Source organism: Lynx canadensis, chromosome B2 (assembly GCF_007474595.2).
Source record: "Lynx canadensis isolate LIC74 chromosome B2, mLynCan4.pri.v2, whole genome shotgun sequence".
NCBI lineage: Eukaryota > Metazoa > Chordata > Mammalia > Carnivora > Felidae > Lynx > Lynx canadensis.
The window spans coordinates 1468604-1485436 of NC_044307.1; the positions used below are offsets into that span (position 1 = coordinate 1468604).

At 54.5% G+C, this 16833-nt stretch overlaps 8 non-coding genes across 8 annotated transcripts; 4 read left to right on the forward strand and 4 right to left on the reverse strand.

Moving 5' to 3' along the window:
* Nucleotides 1–1896: 1896 nt before the first annotated feature.
* Nucleotides 1897–1968, forward strand: TRNAA-AGC. The gene has a single exon. It is a non-coding gene; the product is annotated as a tRNA-Ala (tRNA).
* A 3191-nt stretch (nucleotides 1969–5159) lies between these two features.
* TRNAA-CGC lies at nucleotides 5160–5231 on the reverse strand. The gene has a single exon. It is a non-coding gene; the product is annotated as a tRNA-Ala (tRNA).
* Nucleotides 5232–7716: 2485 nt separating this feature from the next.
* Nucleotides 7717–7788, reverse strand: TRNAA-UGC. The gene has a single exon. It is a non-coding gene; the product is annotated as a tRNA-Ala (tRNA).
* A 2025-nt stretch (nucleotides 7789–9813) lies between these two features.
* On the forward strand, nucleotides 9814–9886 carry TRNAF-GAA. The gene has a single exon. It is a non-coding gene; the product is annotated as a tRNA-Phe (tRNA).
* A 1235-nt stretch (nucleotides 9887–11121) lies between these two features.
* TRNAT-AGU lies at nucleotides 11122–11195 on the reverse strand. Its single transcript has one exon. It is a non-coding gene; the product is annotated as a tRNA-Thr (tRNA).
* Nucleotides 11196–12171: 976 nt separating this feature from the next.
* On the forward strand, nucleotides 12172–12244 carry TRNAF-GAA. Its single transcript has one exon. It is a non-coding gene; the product is annotated as a tRNA-Phe (tRNA).
* Nucleotides 12245–12670: 426 nt separating this feature from the next.
* On the forward strand, nucleotides 12671–12743 carry TRNAF-GAA. The gene has a single exon. It is a non-coding gene; the product is annotated as a tRNA-Phe (tRNA).
* A 661-nt stretch (nucleotides 12744–13404) lies between these two features.
* Nucleotides 13405–13477, reverse strand: TRNAF-GAA. The gene has a single exon. It is a non-coding gene; the product is annotated as a tRNA-Phe (tRNA).
* Nucleotides 13478–16833: the final 3356 nt, after the last annotated feature.

Sequence of the window (16833 nt, forward strand, 5' to 3'; positions counted from 1 at the left end):
TTCTAAAATTAAACGCCATTTACAAAATAAAAATGACTTCTGTCGGGACATCCAAGAGAAGAGAGTGTTTAAAAGGGTTTAGAGCAAAGATTCCTCCGCAGGGTGAATGCTCGCGCGTAACCGAGCTCTGTCCCCCTCAGCGCCCACACTGACACGAGGGTGACTTGGGGCGCGGGTGCCCCTGATTTCTGTGCAGGTGTCCTTCCATCCAGCGCGGGGTAAAACAAAACGGCGATTGTGTGGGTGGAAAAGTGCCAGAGCGCCCCGCCCCTGGGCTCAGCCCTCGGCCTACAAGAGTTTCGGGAGGTCGAGAGGTCGAGGGAAGCGAAAGAAAGCGCACGAGGCTAGCAGTGTATCAGCTCAGGGCCTGTGCGCACCTGGCAACGCTCGGGAGCGCGGCGGTGTCTAGTCTTCGTTCCAACCGCACCGCGTCCCCACTGCTGAACCCCGCCCCCACCCCCGTTCGTCCTTGTGTTTGAAACCCAAACGCGCTGAAAACCCGTCGCTGCCAGTGAGATGCGCGAGCAGAAAACCGGGTTACAACGCGTTTCTAGACTCGGCGCTGCTTCCACGTGGGGTGCGTACATCGTGGCGCCCCCCCCAAATCCCAGGACCCCGGCTCCAGCGGATCCTCGACCCGGGCTGCGCCCTGGAAATGCGCGGCCTCCGTGCCCTGCGACACAGGCCGCGGGACACTCTCAGGGTCCCAAGACCTTCGGCAAAACCAGCGAAGGGACTTCCCTTCTCCGAACCTCCCTCCTCGGGGCCTGGAGACCGCGCGGCGGGACCGGGCCTCGGTCATTTTCTACCTGCACATGTTCCCGGTCTCCCCCCACCCCCAGGCCTATCCCCCAACCACCCCTCCTCAGTCTTCCCCCTTCTCCTCCCCCTCCTCCCCTCATCTTCTTCCTCCTCCCCCCTCCTCCCACTCCTCCCCCATCTTCCTCCTTCCCCTCCTCCTCCCCTCCTCTTCCTCCCGCTCCCCTCCGCCTCCTCTCCCCTCCTCCCCTTCCCCCTCTCCTTCCTCCTCCCTCCTCCCCTTTCTCCTCTTCGCGGCCTCTTCTCTCCTCCCTCATCTCCCCTGCGCTCGCCCTGCTCCAGCCCTCCGCGGGTCCGCTCCTCAGCTCGGTCCAGGTCGAAGCCCTGGGCCTCTCCAGGGCAGTAACAACGTGACCTCTGCGGGCACCTGTCCGCTCCTCCCCGTCCCCTCTCCGGCCAGAAGGTTTAGGATTTTCTCCAAAACTCGCATCTGCGTTAACATTTGCACCGAATTTTGCGTAAAGGTGGGAAGTGACGACTCCGCGCCTCGGGGACTGAGGACAGTGGGGGACGCGCGGGCTTCGGGAGGGGTCACAGAGGGCGCGTTTGTGTCGCAGTTTGCTCCCAGCGTCCCCAGGCTCCCCTCGGTGCGCAGAAAGCTTGTGCAGCGGACGCGGTCGGGGCAGGGCCGTGTCCTCTCGTGTGTTGTCCTCAAAACCAGAGCCACCGCGGCGCCCGAACAGAGGCGCTGTCGCGTCTCCAAAGCCGGTGCTGAACGTGGCCAACACACACCCTTGTCGCGTGTGGCGGGTCGCGTGCTGTGAATGAATTCCCTCTTGTCCCAAGTCCACACCGGAGCCGATCGTCTCCAGGGGGCCCACGGGGCGCCTCCTTGTGTCCCCGCGCTACCTTTTGTCTGTCTGGTGGCTTCGTGGGCAGAGAAGGACGTTTTCTGAGAAGGGGGATCTGAAGGTTCAGCAGGCCGCCTTGGGAGGAAGGTGGGGGCCTTCGGTTCCGGACGCGTTTCTCCCCGGGCGCAGCAGCGAGGCAGGATTCAGTCCGAAGATTTCGGAGGTGGAAGGACCTGCCAACCGATCCAGACGGTGCAGTGGCCATTCCCGAAACCCCCGTCCCCGAGGGGGTGTAGCTCAGCGGGAGAGCGCGTGCTTAGCATGCACGAGGCCCCGGGTTCGATCCCCGGCACCTCCAAGCGTTCGGAGCCTGGTAGCTCGGCCCCGTACTTTTCCGTCTCCGCAAAGTGCGCACTTTAGTTGTCCCTTGATCTCCCGACCAGACTGCTTCGCACAGTACAGAATCCACCCGAAGGGAGAGCACGGGACCGCTTTCGTTATTACTAAGATTTATTCGTAATTATTACTAAGAAGTGGGAAGAAGAAAGCCAAGGAGGCCTTTGGAGAAACTATCTCAGACACCCCCCCCCTCCGTTTCCCTCAGCTGTGCTTGCCTCCGTGGACACACTGCTGGCCCAGGAGACACCTGTCCAGCCGGTCGTCCGGTCCCCACTCGCCCCTGCACCCCCGCCCACCCCCCAGAATCTTGATTGGGCAACAAAAGGTCGGCCGGTCAGCAGCCCCGGGCGCTGGGACCCCAGCTCGTTCCTGTGGCGGGTGTTTAGGCTTGCGTCCAGGGGAGGGCGCCTCGGGTGCCTCGGAGGCCCCCTGAACCCGCAGCGGGAACGTTACCCCCAGAGGTAGCGAGCCGCCCCCAGAGCCCTGACAGCCGGGGCAAAGGGGGCTACGCGTTCCCGTAGGGCACCCAGGGTTGAGCCCACTTTTCGCAGGAGGACGGGGACCTGCGGGTGGGAACAGAGACGAGGCGCCCCCCGCACCCCCCCCCTCCCGCACCGCAGCCTGCGCTCTGGTGGAGATGCGGGTGCAGAGACCCACCCCGCGGCCCCTCTGCCCCTTTCTTCCTCTCCGAGTCCTGCGCCGCCGCCCCCTCCTCCTTTCCGCGCTCGCCCCGGTGCCGCCTCCTCGGGCAGCTCCGCTCCCTTCAGCTCCCGCGGCCGCGCTTTCCCGGCTGGCGGTTCTGGAACCTTCGCGGTGGACAAAGAGGTCTGGGGAGGCGCTTCGATCCTATGGACGCCTCCCTACACCCGCCGCCCGTGGGGGGGGGGGGCTCAGCGCGCGCCGGAGCCTTCCGGGGACAAAGGCATGCGCGCCTTCGCCAAGTCCCCCCCCCCCCCCCGCACGGTCCCCAGGGGGTCGGCAGCCGCTGAGTCCTGCTCCAACATCTTGTCTCCGATCCACAGGTCACCTGGGGCGACGGGGTTATTCACCGCCTTCCTCCTCAAGGTCGTCTCCCTCTGGGCGCGCGCTCCGGCCACTTCCCAGCGACGACGGAGCCTCGCCGGGCGATTCCGCGCAGAGGAGCGCAGGGGTGAACCGGAGAGCGACACGCAGTTAATGGAGAGAGTCAGGAAGGTACAGTTTCCGCACGGGGACAAGAGAGCCCGATGGAAAGTGACAGGAGAACCGACCATCCGGGATCCCTTCCAACAACAGCAGGGAAGCCGCTGTGGTGATCGAGGTTGGAATATTTGTCCACAACCCCCGGGGGGGGGGGACTGTTGTGACTGTGAACCTGCCGAGAAGAGGTCCTTGCTCTGCGTCCAGAGCGCCTCCCAGGTGCCTCGCTGTGGGTCTCCGGAAGGTGAGGCCCAGGCCCGGGTTCTGACCCGATGTGACAGCATATACATACTGGTTTTTATGTGGGATCTGTACCCTCTTTCCATCTGGGTCTAAGTTCCCTGAGGCAACGATTCGGGTTCTGCCCTTTTGTGCCCTTCTTGTAGCATTTCCTGCCCGGGTGACAGCGAGAAGCTTTGGCGGTGCAAAGGCCCTGGGGTACTGATGCGGGAAATGTGTGATACAGCCAGACTGCCCCGAGGAGGAGCTGCACGTTTGGGGTTCCAACCTGAGTTGAGGTGGGCCATGCATGTCCGGGTCTGCGGCTTCTAGGTTCTGGGGTCAGCTACTCCCTCCCCCTGGAAAAAGTGTATCCCGAATAGGGATGCCCTCGTGAATTACATGGCCGGAGGGGGACTTACTGTCTGTCTTGACTTTTGTTTAGCAGCTGCCCGAGAGCTTCCCTGAGGCCGTTCCAGGGCTCCACACCACTCACAGCGAGGCCAAGGCCATAAAGAGCAGGAGAGGATCGTGCCCGGAGAACCCGCGCCAGGCAAAATGGAGGAAGGTGGTCCCAGCGGTTTCCCCTGCTGGTTCCTGCGCCCAGTCGGGAGTCAGGAGGAAGAATCACAAGGGACGCTCGCTCGCTCAGCCTTTGCTCAGGTAATTCCACCAGCAGCGTGTCGCCAACACGCCTGGATGGCCACAGCCCAGCGATGGCCCTGGCAGGAAGTTCTGTGGCCTCGCTGGTACAGGGTCCGTCCGTCTGCGGCGCGAGCCCAGGAGGAAACCCAGCTGGGGGTGGGGGGGACGGGTCCCTGCTCCCTCTCGCGATCCTGGAGGAGCGATGAGGAACGTGCTTTTAGTTTTTTCCAAAGGAGGGGATTTAGGCACCGTCTTTCAGATTTCTCGACGCCCCGGCTGAAAACACAAAAGGAGCAGGCGAAGGCTGGTGCGCTCACCCACGGGGCTCGCGCGGGAAACGGGCGCCTCGCAGAGATGCTCCCGGTCGCGCCGTCCGCGTCTCTGTAACAAGTGTTGGTCTGCGTGAACACAGGACCTTGGTACACCCGCCCCATCCCACCAAGACCCCGGCGGCCCCGTCTCCGCGGGACTGTGGGTGTGGTGCTCCGAGAGGTGTTAATCCACCTAAAGATTTAAGAACAAAATGTCCGGGTCCCCGAGACTTAGCTCCAGGAGGCGTTTTGGTTGAGGGGGTGGTGGGGTTAGTTGGGGTCTCCGAGGGTGTGTTCTGGGTACACTTGCGAGAGTCGCGCCGATTCGGAATAAAATAGAAAATAACCGAGCCGCCAACCCCAGGACCTGTCCCTTACCGGCTCGCCCCGGCTCCCAAATTACGGCTTAAACTCCCGCAGGTCTGGGAGGCGCCCACTGCCCGCCCCGCGGGAGCCTGGCGGGGTTCGCACCGCCGCGGCCCTGGCGTCCCCGGAAGCGGGGGCGCGGTGGGGGGCACCCTGGGCGCGGGGGGAAGCAGAGGAGCCCGGCCCCCGCGCCTTGGACCGCCTGGTGCTCCTCAAACCTAGGAAGCGTCACAGATGCATTCTTCCCCTTTCCTGCCCTGCTCTGCAGGGGTTCTGCCGGGTGAGCCCCGCGGTAGACGTCCCCGTGGGGCGTCAGGCGGCCTTGCGGCCGTGCCTTCTTCTCCCGCGTTTCTTCGAGGACGCCCGCGTCCCGGGCGGCACCAAATCCCACGCAGCGGGAACGACGTAATAGTGGAGGCAAAAGCACGGGTGGAGGAGCCGGGGGTCGAACCCGGGGCCTCGTACATGCGAAGCACGCGCTCTACCACTGAGCTACACCCCCAGCCGCAGGGGGCGGCATCACCGGTAAAGTGAAAACCGCATCCGCGGCTCACGTTGTATTTCCGTCGGAGAAAGTAGACGCGCCCAGCTCGGCGAGTTCAGGCTGCACCTGCTGTAACGAGGTCTGCAGCTCAGGGGGGTCTCAGCCTCTCAATGAGGGTCGGAGTTCCGGCCTCTGGAGGAGTTGTTTCCTGTTTCCTCTGCATTATGTCCAGCTTCTGTACGGAAAGGGCGCCGCCTAACGACCGCCAGCGTGTCCCTCCTCTTGTCACCGCCTGAGGGCTCAGCTGGCTTCTGAGAAGCAGGGCGCTGCGGGGGCGAGAGCACGAGACAGCCCAGACGTGTACAATCCAGCGACTTCTACTCTGTCCTCATCTAGGCACGCAACTTCCGAGGTTCCTTGGAGGATCCAGACGAGTTGAACAAGAATTTAAGGATGAAAGGCAAGGGAGAAATCTGGAACGAGGAACGAGGTCCAATCACAGGGCTCGGGCTCTTCCTAGAGCAAATACTTACACCTAGGGAGCCCTGCAGCTTGAATTGTGCAGATAGTGACGCCTTCTGCACAAAATAGTAACTATAGGAGGAGGGGAGACAGTTCTGTTCTTTTTGTCCTTGTTGTGACTGGTTTGTTGATTTGCTTTTGCTTTGGGCGCGTATGTGCAGCGGTAAGGGGGAAACGAATAGTTTGAGTTTGGATAGGCATATTTCAAGTATCTACAGGATAGCCCCTTGAGGGTGTCTCTTAAACACATTACAAGCGGAGTCTGGAATTCTCTAGACATCTCTGAACCTGAATTTCAGACATTCCTGTGTCTGGGAGGAGAGTGCCGGTTAGGAGTGGGTAGAGTAAGGACTTAAAGTTGTCCTTTAAGACCAGAAGATAAAGGGGGCACCTGGGCACCCGGGTGGCTCAGTGGGTTGAGCATCGACTCTTGATTTCGGCTGAAGCCATGATCAGGGTCGCGGAATCAAGTCCCAAGTTGAGTTCTGCACTGATAGCACAGGGCCTGCTTGGAATCCTCTCTCTCTCTCTCTCTCTCTCTCTCTCTCTCTCTCTCTGTCTCTCTCTCTCCCTCTGCCCCCTCTCTAAATAAATAAACTTAAAACGTTTTTAAAAGACTAGTAAAGAACTTATTGGTATTTGTGGAAAAAAATGAGATTGCTCCTAGACTGGTCTCATCTGTAAAACATTTATACTTCTCATCATGGCCTTACATTTTCCTGAGAACACCAGTAAAAGTCCCACTCCTGCTATCAGCTTCCGGATAAGGTGGTGATGTCTTCTTTGCCTATCGTTGCCAGTCTGGGACGATTTTAGTTATACAATGCTGTGTATCAAACTCCTCAAAATCGAGTGACTTTAAACAGACATCTATCACATTTGCTCACAATTCCCTGGGTCAGAAATTTTTGCTGGGCCTTCCTCTGGCCCAGAGGAATACCAGCTGGGCCATTCTCTGCTCTTCACGGAGCTGGTAGCAAGGCTGGCCTCACAGGTGCCAGGGGGCACCACCCTGTGCGGTTTCCTGTTCCCTTCTCTCTTCACGGTTCTAGCTTGGGCTCCCTCATAGCACGGTGATCCTTCGTGGACGCCTTGCAGGGCGGCTTCCCGGAGTGGCCACTTTGAGAGAAGCAATCACAGAACGTGTAGGTCACTTAGGCCATCGGTTCCACCAGTCCCCAAAGGACACTCTTTGAGTAGAAATACCGTCCACAGGGCCGGTTTATTGACAGGGAGGGTCTCCTGCCTCCACAGGACACCTAGGGCTCCTCCACCTTCTTTAGACGCAGTGGGATGGGAAGATGGAAAGGACACAAGGGCATGGTTGACTTCTTAGAAGACGAGAGCTCTCCATTCCCTGGATTTATCGGAAAGTGAAGCATTCTCTGCTGCAGAGGAAGAACATTACTTTGTCTCCAAAATTAATGCAGCTTGAGTTGGGATTTTCCTTACTCTGTCATTTTTCAGGCTATTACTGAAGAAACAAACAAAAGTCCTTGTTGGGATTCATGTGTTCTATTCCTGGTATGTGATGAAGTTTCACCAATAGTGGTTTGTCCAAGGCTTTGGTTTGCCGGCCAAAGTACTTTTCCAGAGACAGTTGGAATCCTGCTCGCGTCACCCTAATTTTTCCCATGCCTCGGTCTTTAGGATTAGCTGTTCAGGCTAACGAAATTGGGTTCCTCTCTCTCTCCCTCTCCCTCTCCTCTTCCTCACCCCCCACTCTCTCCCCTTCTCTCCTCCTCTCTTCCCTTCTCTCTCCCCCTCTCTTCCTCTTTCTTACCTCCTTTTGTAAAAGATACTCTGTGTGACAAAGCTGGCTGCATTCGGGGTTGTTGAATAAGTCTCTTTATTCCCCCTTTCTTCCTTCTGATGTTGCGCCAATCATGTTTACTTTTCATGTGAGCAGAAAAAAAAAGTAACAAAAGGCAGAAAAGCAGATTTGGTTGGTGACTGGGGATAGGAAAAAGGGAGGTGCCCCTGGAGGTGCTGGGCATCGAACCCAGGACCTCATACATGCAAAGCATGCGCTCTACCACTGAGCTACACCCCCAGGTGAGAGCTGCTTGTTTTGTGATATATTAGGAAATACAGCTATTTTCTGTATTCTTGGGCAAGGCTGTGTGTGTGTGTGTGTGTGTGTGTGTGTGTGTGTGTGTGTGCATGCGCACGCACACCAGAAAATGCATTCTGTTAACTCCACTAATTGTATTTCTAAATTGGAATTTGTTTTTTGGCTATACTCAAGAATAGTAAATTCTAAATCCAAATTGATACTATTCCTGCTCCTCAGTTCTTCCCTGTCAGGGTCAGTCTTCTCTAAGATCTTACCGTCCTAATGCCTGTATTTTGTTTTGTTTTTGAGAACCACTGCCACAGAAAGTCTCCAGTTGGAAGTTTCACTTGACTTCATTCTCTTTTTCTCCACGTTTTTTTCCTCCTCCACAGATCATTGTACCTAATCTTCACTGACCATCTTGTCTGCACCCACCCACCTCTTCAAGGGTCTGTACTCATTCTCCTCCCTCACCCTCTACATGGAACCTTACCTTTCTCACCAGCCATTTTCAAGACCGGGATTTCATGCTCTGGAAAATCAAGGAAGCACTTTGACACCCTACGTGCAAAATGAAAATCATTATCACTTATTTCCAATCCTGCTGCTTCCCTCCATTCTGTATCTTGAGAAATGGTCTTAACCCCACGGCTCTCTGGCAAGTCTAGAAAAGAGAAGGAAAGAGGGAGGGAGGGAGGGAGGAGGGAGGAGGAGAGAGGGAGGCTGGGAAGGGGAGAGAGAGGAAGAAAACGTTTATGGGTTCACCTTCTGTCATACTCCTGCCTGCCTCTCCAACCCCAAGAAACCGGTCATCTAATTCCTGTCACTATACATTAGTTTGCTTCTAAAGGTTTACACAAATTGAATCCTATATTTACTTTTTTGATTTTCTTTCACTCATCATAATTATTTTGAGATTCATCCATGTTGTACATATCAATAGTTTATTCCACTTTATGCCGAGGAATATTCCATGGTATGAATAGACCACAATTTGTTTATCAGTTCACCCACGGAAAGGCATTTGGGTTCTCTCCCGTTATTGGCTCTTACAAGCATATGAATACTTGTGTCCCAGAATTTGTATGGACATAATAGTTTTATTTTTTTCTTTTGGATACATGCTTAGGATGTGAGTGGCTGCATCACGGGGAAGGTATATCTTTGACTTTTTAAGAAACTGACAGAGTGTCTCAAAGTAGTGCTGTTTTCCTTTGCCACTAACAGGATATGAGAGTTTCATTTCCTCCGCATTCTTGCAAACATTCAGTATGCCTGGCATTTTTAAATTTTAGCAAGTCATAAGTGCAAGGGTATATCATTATGGTTTTAATTCATGTTTTGCTTAATGACCGATGTGGAACACCTTTTGTTTATTTGCAATCCTTATTGCTTCTTTGGAGAAGCATCTGCTTAAATATTTTGTCTGATTTAAAATCGTGTTTTCTTTTTGTTGGCTGTTTAGAGCGCTTTACACATTCTAGATACAAATCCTTTATAAGATATAAAGGTGCAAACGTGGTTTGCAAAGGTTGTCTCCCAGTCTGTGACTGGCCTTGCTGTTCTCTTAAGCAGTTTTGCACAGGGCAGGATTTAAGGTTTTTTGATGAGGTTAAATCTATCAAACTTTTATGCTTTTGCTGCTGTATCTACAAAATATTTGTCTGACCCAGGGTCACAAAGACTTTCTCCTCTGTAAGGGACCTCACGAAGTGTCTTCTTTGGTTTCCTTAATTTTCTGAGATGTGTCTGGATTAGCCAAGTTGCAGAAGAGCAGAAAGGCTTTCGGAGGAAACCCTACGCCTCTTTTCTGTCTTCCTCCCGCACCCACCTCCCCACCTGCCAGGAATTGGATGCAATGTTAATACAGGCGGAAGACAAGAGATCCCCCAGATTTCTGGATAGGTACATGTATTGGACGATTAGACTGCAACACTTGAAGAATCTGAAATCTCCTAAATTGGAAGTAGAAGACAATCTAAGTATTGCAAAACCAATTATCAGGAAACCCTCCTCCAGGCAGCCGAAATAGCTCAGCTGGGAGAGCGTTAGACTGAAGATCTAAAGGTCCCTGGTTCGACCCCGGGTTTCGGCAGGTGCAGCCTTTTGTTGATCCTAACACAGACGACTCCGGTAACCCCGAGATCCACCCTGGCCATCTTGAAACTCCATAATAATGACACCTTAAAACTTCTATTTTGTTAACTGATGTAGGAAAAAAAGTTGAACAACAAAATTCATGCTGATAATTCACAATGTTAATTCTACTTAATTAGAGTGACATTAAGAAAGCAAGCGAAAAATACATTGACAGATGGAGAGAGAAGGAAGAAAGGAAAAAAAGTTTATATTTTATTACCACTTTTAATGGTATTTTCCCTCTCCTTAAAAAAATGTATTTATTTATTTATCTATTTATTTTCTGAACGATGGGTACAGTCAAGAGGAAGAATCCATGTCGGGGAGAAAGCCACAAACCATTGCCCCTGGGATGACCACATATTATACTCCAGACTCTTATCTCAAACGCACGAAGAGATTCTGGATTTCTGTTAGAGCACAGCAGATATGAGCCCTGATTTGATGCCCGCCGAGGTTGGGGGCAATTCTGATGGCTGGAGTACAGCAGGTGGAGAAGAGACGCTCAGGGCCAGGCTGGCAGCGAGGATGGGCTTCCTGTCCATTGTCTCCTTGCACTGGGCCCGACATTCAATCGACACTCACAGTACGCTTTCACCCACGTCTTGGATTCAGTACACCCACCTCCACGGCCACCCCAGGGTCCCCAGGGGTTGAATTATAATACAGTTATAGTTATAATTATGACATAGTTATATAATACACTATAAATATAATTATAACATAGTTATATAGTAGACTATAAATATGTTATAATTATAGCACAGTTGAATTATAACCTCAAGGGCACTGGCCGCCACCACATTAAGATTCATGCCCGCAGTCTGTATTCCCTCCCCGGACTTAGGCTAATCCGTGCACAGCTCTTTATACGAAATCAGGATTGGAATACACTGCATGGTGCTTGCATTCACGAAAAGGCACCCCGAGAAAACAGAGTAGCAGGCTAAGATCGTCGCACAGCTCTTTGCTTTCTTACACTCCTGCGTTGTGTGGCTGTTTCTGAAGTCTGTTCCATTTTGTTTCCAAAGTCTTGGGATTCTCCTTGTCCAAAGTCTGGGGCGGTGGGGAGACGGTCAGGAAGTGTGTGTGTGGGGGGGGGGGTGGGGTAGAAAAAAAAGCTGCAGAAATCGCAGTGTAAGGGAAAGGGCCAGCACCCCTCAGCGGAAGGGGCAAACCCACAGACACTCCAGGCCCCGCTGGGACTCGAACCCAGGATCTCCTGTTTACTAGACAGGCGCTTTGACCAGCTAAGCCACGGGGCCCGTTGCCGGCCAGCCTGGGTCTCTCACCAATAGGCTTTTGCCCAGCAGGTGTCCAGGGCGGGCCTCACCCCTTCCTGGGCTTGTGTCCCCTCGGCCTTTGACCCACTCAGAGCCACCCGGACCACCTGGACCCGCACACGGGCTCGTCGGTCTTCCTGCTGCCTTGTGCTGGTCAGCTCACCGCTGAGGGTCAGCAGGGGACTGGGGCAGGGGCCTGCGGTCAGCTCACCGCTGAGGGTCAGCAGGGGACTGGGGCAGGGGGCGGGAGGGGCTCCGCGCGGACGTCCTCCCGCAGCACGGGGACCCTGGAGGGGAGGCCGCGGGGGGGGGGCGCGGGTCCCAGTGCGCCCGTTTTATCAGGGGACCAGGCCCGCGACGCCGCATGGGGCCTCACGCCCTCTCCCTGTCCCTCTGCCTCTGCCCCGGGGGTGTCTCAGCTCCTCGGGGGAGTGGGCGCCCAGTCCCCAGGCCCCCCGCGTGCCTGCGCACCAGGCGTCCCGCGGGCCGCGGATCCCTGCTCTGCTCTTGGGATCCCGGCCGCGGCCACCTGACCTGCGCTCGGCGGGGCTGCAGGGACCCGGTGCGCGGAGAGGCCCCGGGATCAGGCACGTGGGGGAGGCGGGGACCTCCAGGCACCCAGGCACGGAGCCCGGCGGGGCGGGGGCGAGGCGGGAGGATGCCCGAAGCCTCCGCCCCAGGGCAGACCCTCCCCTCCGACTCGGCAGTCTGTGAGCAGGGGCTGTCACCAAGTGAGGAGCGCGGGGAGGTGGGCGCCGGCTTGTCCTCTCCGTCCTTCTCCTCGCCCTCCACGCCCCTCCTGTCCCCTCCTCACTGACCACGCCGCCGGGACAAAGATATTGGGCAACTGGACAGTCGCACTTAGGGAATCCAAAAACACCCAAAGACACCCAAAAACTTGAAAACAGTCCAAGCAAGTACTGGCGAAAAAAAGACGAGAAAACACTCCTAATAAGGAGCCGAAATAGCTCAGCTGGGAGAGCGTTAGACTGAAGATCTAAAGGTCCCTGGTTCGATCCCGGGTTTCGGCAGGCGCAGTTTTGGTTCCCGTGAATGAGCCACGTGGGTGTGTTCCAATAACACGTCACACGTGGACGCGGAGATCCGAATTTCTTACACGTGCCACGTGTCACCAAGCGCTGTTCTCCTTTTACTTTCCGCCTCTTACGACAGTAGCAGGTGCTCGCTGGGGTCGCACCTGCACGCGGTGCGCGTTGTCCACTGCGAGAGCCGGGCTGGGGCTCCCCTCCTCCTGTTCCCTCCTCACCGACCACCCTGCCAAGAGTCAGCACCGTGCACGGAGGAAGACCGCAGACTCCGAGTCTTTCTGGGTGGACAAAGATATTGGGCAACTGCACAGTCGCACTTAAGGAATCTAAAAACACCCCCCAAAAAACCAACAGTTCAACAGTCTAAGTATGGGGGGGGGGGGCGGGGGGAAAGGCCTCTCTTAAGGAGCCGGGATAGCTCAGCTGGGAGAGCGTTAGGCTGAAGATCTGAAGGTCCCTGGTTCGATCCCGGGTTTCGGCAGGCGCAGTTTTGGTTCTCGTGAACAAGGTGTTCATGCAGACGACTGGGCTACTGAAAAGGGCCGATTGCACAGAAGCTGTGCTGTCACTCAGGAACAGGGTCGCTTTCGCAGTGCACTTTTGTTGTTCCCAGCTGTGCGAACCTTGGTCACAGGAAGGAACAGGGACGCGGGACCCTGACAAAGTTGTGGACGACGTGTCGCTGTCACTGTGATGTAAGGAGGGGAAGGGAGGGGAGCGGAGGCAGAGGGGGTAGGGGAGGGGAGCCGAGGGGAGCCGAGGGGAGCCGAGGGGAGCCGAGGGGAGCGGAGGGAGAAGGGAGGGAAGGGGAGGAGAGCGGCTGGGAGCAGAGAGGAGGGAGCGGAGGGAGCAGAGGCGAGCGGAGGGGAGGGGAACGGAGGGGATGAGAACCTAGCCGAGGGGAGCAGAGGGGAGCGAAGGGAGGGCTCCCCAGCCCGGGTCACGCAGTGGACAACGCGCACCGCGTGCAGGTGCGACCCCAGCGAGCACCTGCTACTGTCGTAAGAGGCGGAAGGAAAGTAAAAGGAGAACAGCGCTTGGTGACACGTGGCGCGTGTAAGAAATTCGGATCTCCGCGTCCACGTGTGACGTGTTATTGGAACACACCCACGTGGCTCATTCACGGGAACCAAAACTGCGCCTGCCGAAACCCGGGATCGAACCAGGGACCTTTAGATCTTCAGTCTAACGCTCTCCCAGCTGAGCTATTTCGGCTCCTTATTAGGAGTGTTTTCTTGTCTTTTTTTTCGCCAGTACTTGGACTGTTTTCAAGTTTTTGGGTGTCTTTGGGTGTTTTTGGATTCCCTAAGTGCGACTGTCCAGTTGCCCAATATCTTTGTCCCGGCGGCGTGGTCAGTGAGGAGGGGACAGGACGGGGTGGGGATGAGGGAAACCCTGGAGGCCTCCCCCCTCCTCTGTGTCCTGTGAAGTGTCCCAAGCACCACTCAGAGAATAAACGAAACCGAAGGAAATACATCTTGTCTCTCATTTTTCTCTTCTTTCCGTTGTTTCATTATCTCCAAGAATGGTGAGAAATTTCTGTGATCAGGAACACTAACTTGGAACTCCAGTTAAACAAAATGTCACCCCCAAAGATAATTCCATTCTTTGTTGGTAGTAATAATAACTGTACTCAAATATTACTATACTTTAATGTCATGCTTAAAAATCGTTATATAAGTATCTACAGCCTTGATTTTGCCATGTGACCTGCAAATTCTACAATATCTACTTTTTGGCCATCTACACAAAGTTTGCCAACTCCTGGTCTAGAGGACTCTCTTCTCTGAGTCCTTGAGGAATGTGTTGGTGAGGAGAAAACAGCATCCTTCGTAAAAGTGTCTGCAGGGTCTACTCTCTGCAGGCCCGGAGGGACAGATGGACGCTACAATTGCAATGGCTCCCGGACCCAGTTGTGATGATGGGATACAGGAGTGGCTGTGTCTACTGCAGCAAGGCATCCTGGGTCTGGAAATAGCTATGGGGCAGACTCAGGGATCCAAATAGGCCTGCAGTAAAATAGACCTGATTCTACTGTTCACATGACCTGTATAAGCCCCCCCCCCACCAACCATAGACCACAGCGACATTTTAATGTGTTCCAATACCTAACGTCAGCTCAGAATCGTGTTCAGTCATCTCCAAACATTCTTACAATTGCCTCGGTGAGTGGACTTCCTTTGGGGAAGACTAGAAAAGTAATACTTACCGTGTACATTTTTAGCTGTGTGCCAAGTTCCCTGCTCAAGTGGGGCCAGCCTCCTCTCGGTTCGAGGAGATCTGGGTCGGGTTCCGGACGTGTGAGATGTTAAGTTAGGAAACGCCAGTCGGGAGCCATCAGAGTTCTCTCCACTTGCTGAAATAATATTTGCGAAGGATACTGCGGTCCTGGAAGAATTCCAAATACAAGAACCACCGGCAAGGACTTGAAAGATGCAGAGGGCGGTGATTCTTAGCACTTGGCCATCCCGCTGCCTGTCTGGCCTGTGCAGAGAGCAGAGTCATGGTGAGAAATGGCATAGTATCGTGAGCCGAACGAAGTGGTCACTTCCACGTCCGGTAGGATTTCCCTCCTGGAGCAAATGTCGCGGCCACTCGTACTTCGTGTGCACCTACTGCCGCAGAAAATATTTCACTCTTCGCGTCGATGGAAACTGACCACTGCTCCGCGCTGACTTCTGTCTCTCCAAGATTCTGTGTTGAAGCCCCAACCCACTGAGTCCCAACCTTAGACTGTGACTGTACTTAGAGATAATTAAGGTAAGATAGGCCATATGAGTGCGGGCTAATCCGGTATGACTCAGGTAAGGACCGTGTCCTTCCAAGAAGAGGAGACGAGGACGCAGACAGCACGCACACCGAGGAGAGACGTGAGGACGTGGTGAGAGGGCCGCTTCCAGGAGAGAGGCGTCAGAAGAAACCAAACCTGCTGACGCCCTGACGTTGGACATGTAGCCTCCAGAACCGTGAGGAAATGAATTTCTGTCGTTGAAGCCACTGAATCTCTGGTGTTTTGCTCCGGCAGCCCTGGCAGAGTAACACAGCCATCAGGCATGGTTCGCCTCCGACGGGCAGGGCCGGTGAGCTATTTCCAGTCTCGCCTAGGAGCACAGGGCGTGCCTAGCCTTTAACGATCGAGTCCTGGGACACCGCTCACCTCTCCATTGTGCAGGATACCGCGCTGGTCCGTTATATTGATAATAACACGCTTATTGGACCTGGTTTTGAGTCCTTGATTACAAGTAGCCGCCGGTGTAGACTCCTTGGTTAATACGTGCAGGCCGCAGTGTGAAAGCACAGCCCACAAGAGTTCAGGAGCCTGTCATCTCTGTGACCTATCTGTCGACCATGTTGACATAACCCTTCAGGGGTGACCAACAAGCTGTTGCTTCTGGCTCGTCCCACTAGAAAAGAAGTAAAATGTCCAGTGAGCCTCCTTAAATTTCGGAGACAATACAGAGTCATTTGTACTTGAAAAGCTACCAGATTTGTTTTTTTTTTTAAACCAGTTGTTTTTAAATTGAGGTATAATTGGCATATGACATTCTATCAGTTTCAGATGTACAGCATAATGGGTATCTGTATGCTTTGTAAAATGACCAGCACCGTTGCTCGTGTTGTATACTGTTACAAAATGGTTTTTTTTTCTTATGATGAGAAGATGTAACCTCTTAGCAACTTTCAAATATGCAGGAAGGTATTACCAACCATAGTCACCGTGCTGTGCCTTACATCCCTAGGACCTATTTATTTTATGAATGGGAATCACTCCTTTCACCCATTTCGCCCCCCACCCCTGCTTCTGGCAACTACCAGCCCCCTCTCTGTGTCTAGAAAAGCTACCTATTTTGTGTGAAGCCCGGAACAAAGGAAGTCTGCAGCAGCTCCAGGCTGTATGAAGGCCACAGTGACAGCTGACCTCTGTGACCCAGCAAAGCAGAGTGTCTGTGGAAGACGCAGATGGTATTTGGAGTTTATGCATTTTTCTACAAGTGAGTCACAGGACGCACCTTTGGGATTTAGAGGAAAGACTATGGCATCCTCTACAAATTGTTATCCTCTTTAATAAAATAGTTTGTAGCTTGCTACTGGGCCCAGGAGAGCTTGGATTCTCGAGCACAAGTCACCAAGTTACAGTGGGACTTCCAGTCATGACGGAGGTCTCTCTAGTCCACACAGCCATAACGCTGGGCGTGGACAGCATCAGTTCATCACAAGTAGAAGCAGAGTATCTGAGCAGGGCCGACAACCACGGACCACAGGCAGAGAAAACAGCTATGTTCCCTTGGCTCTTACACTTGGGACATTTTCTCTACGTTTTCAGCCCACACCCTCAGCCTCATGGGGTGTTTCCCACAACTGAAGAAGGGAAAAGACCAGCCGGGCTTCCAGGTGGTTCTGCTGCACCACACGAAAGCCAGCAGGTTCCAGCGTACTTGATGGCCAGTGGGGAAGGCAGATCTTCCCAGGGAGCATTGCTTCACTCAGGCACCTGCTGGCTCTGCCTGCAAGGACAGAGGTGATATATAGTCCGCGGTAATTACTGAGAGCATCTCACAGTTTGGCTGGGT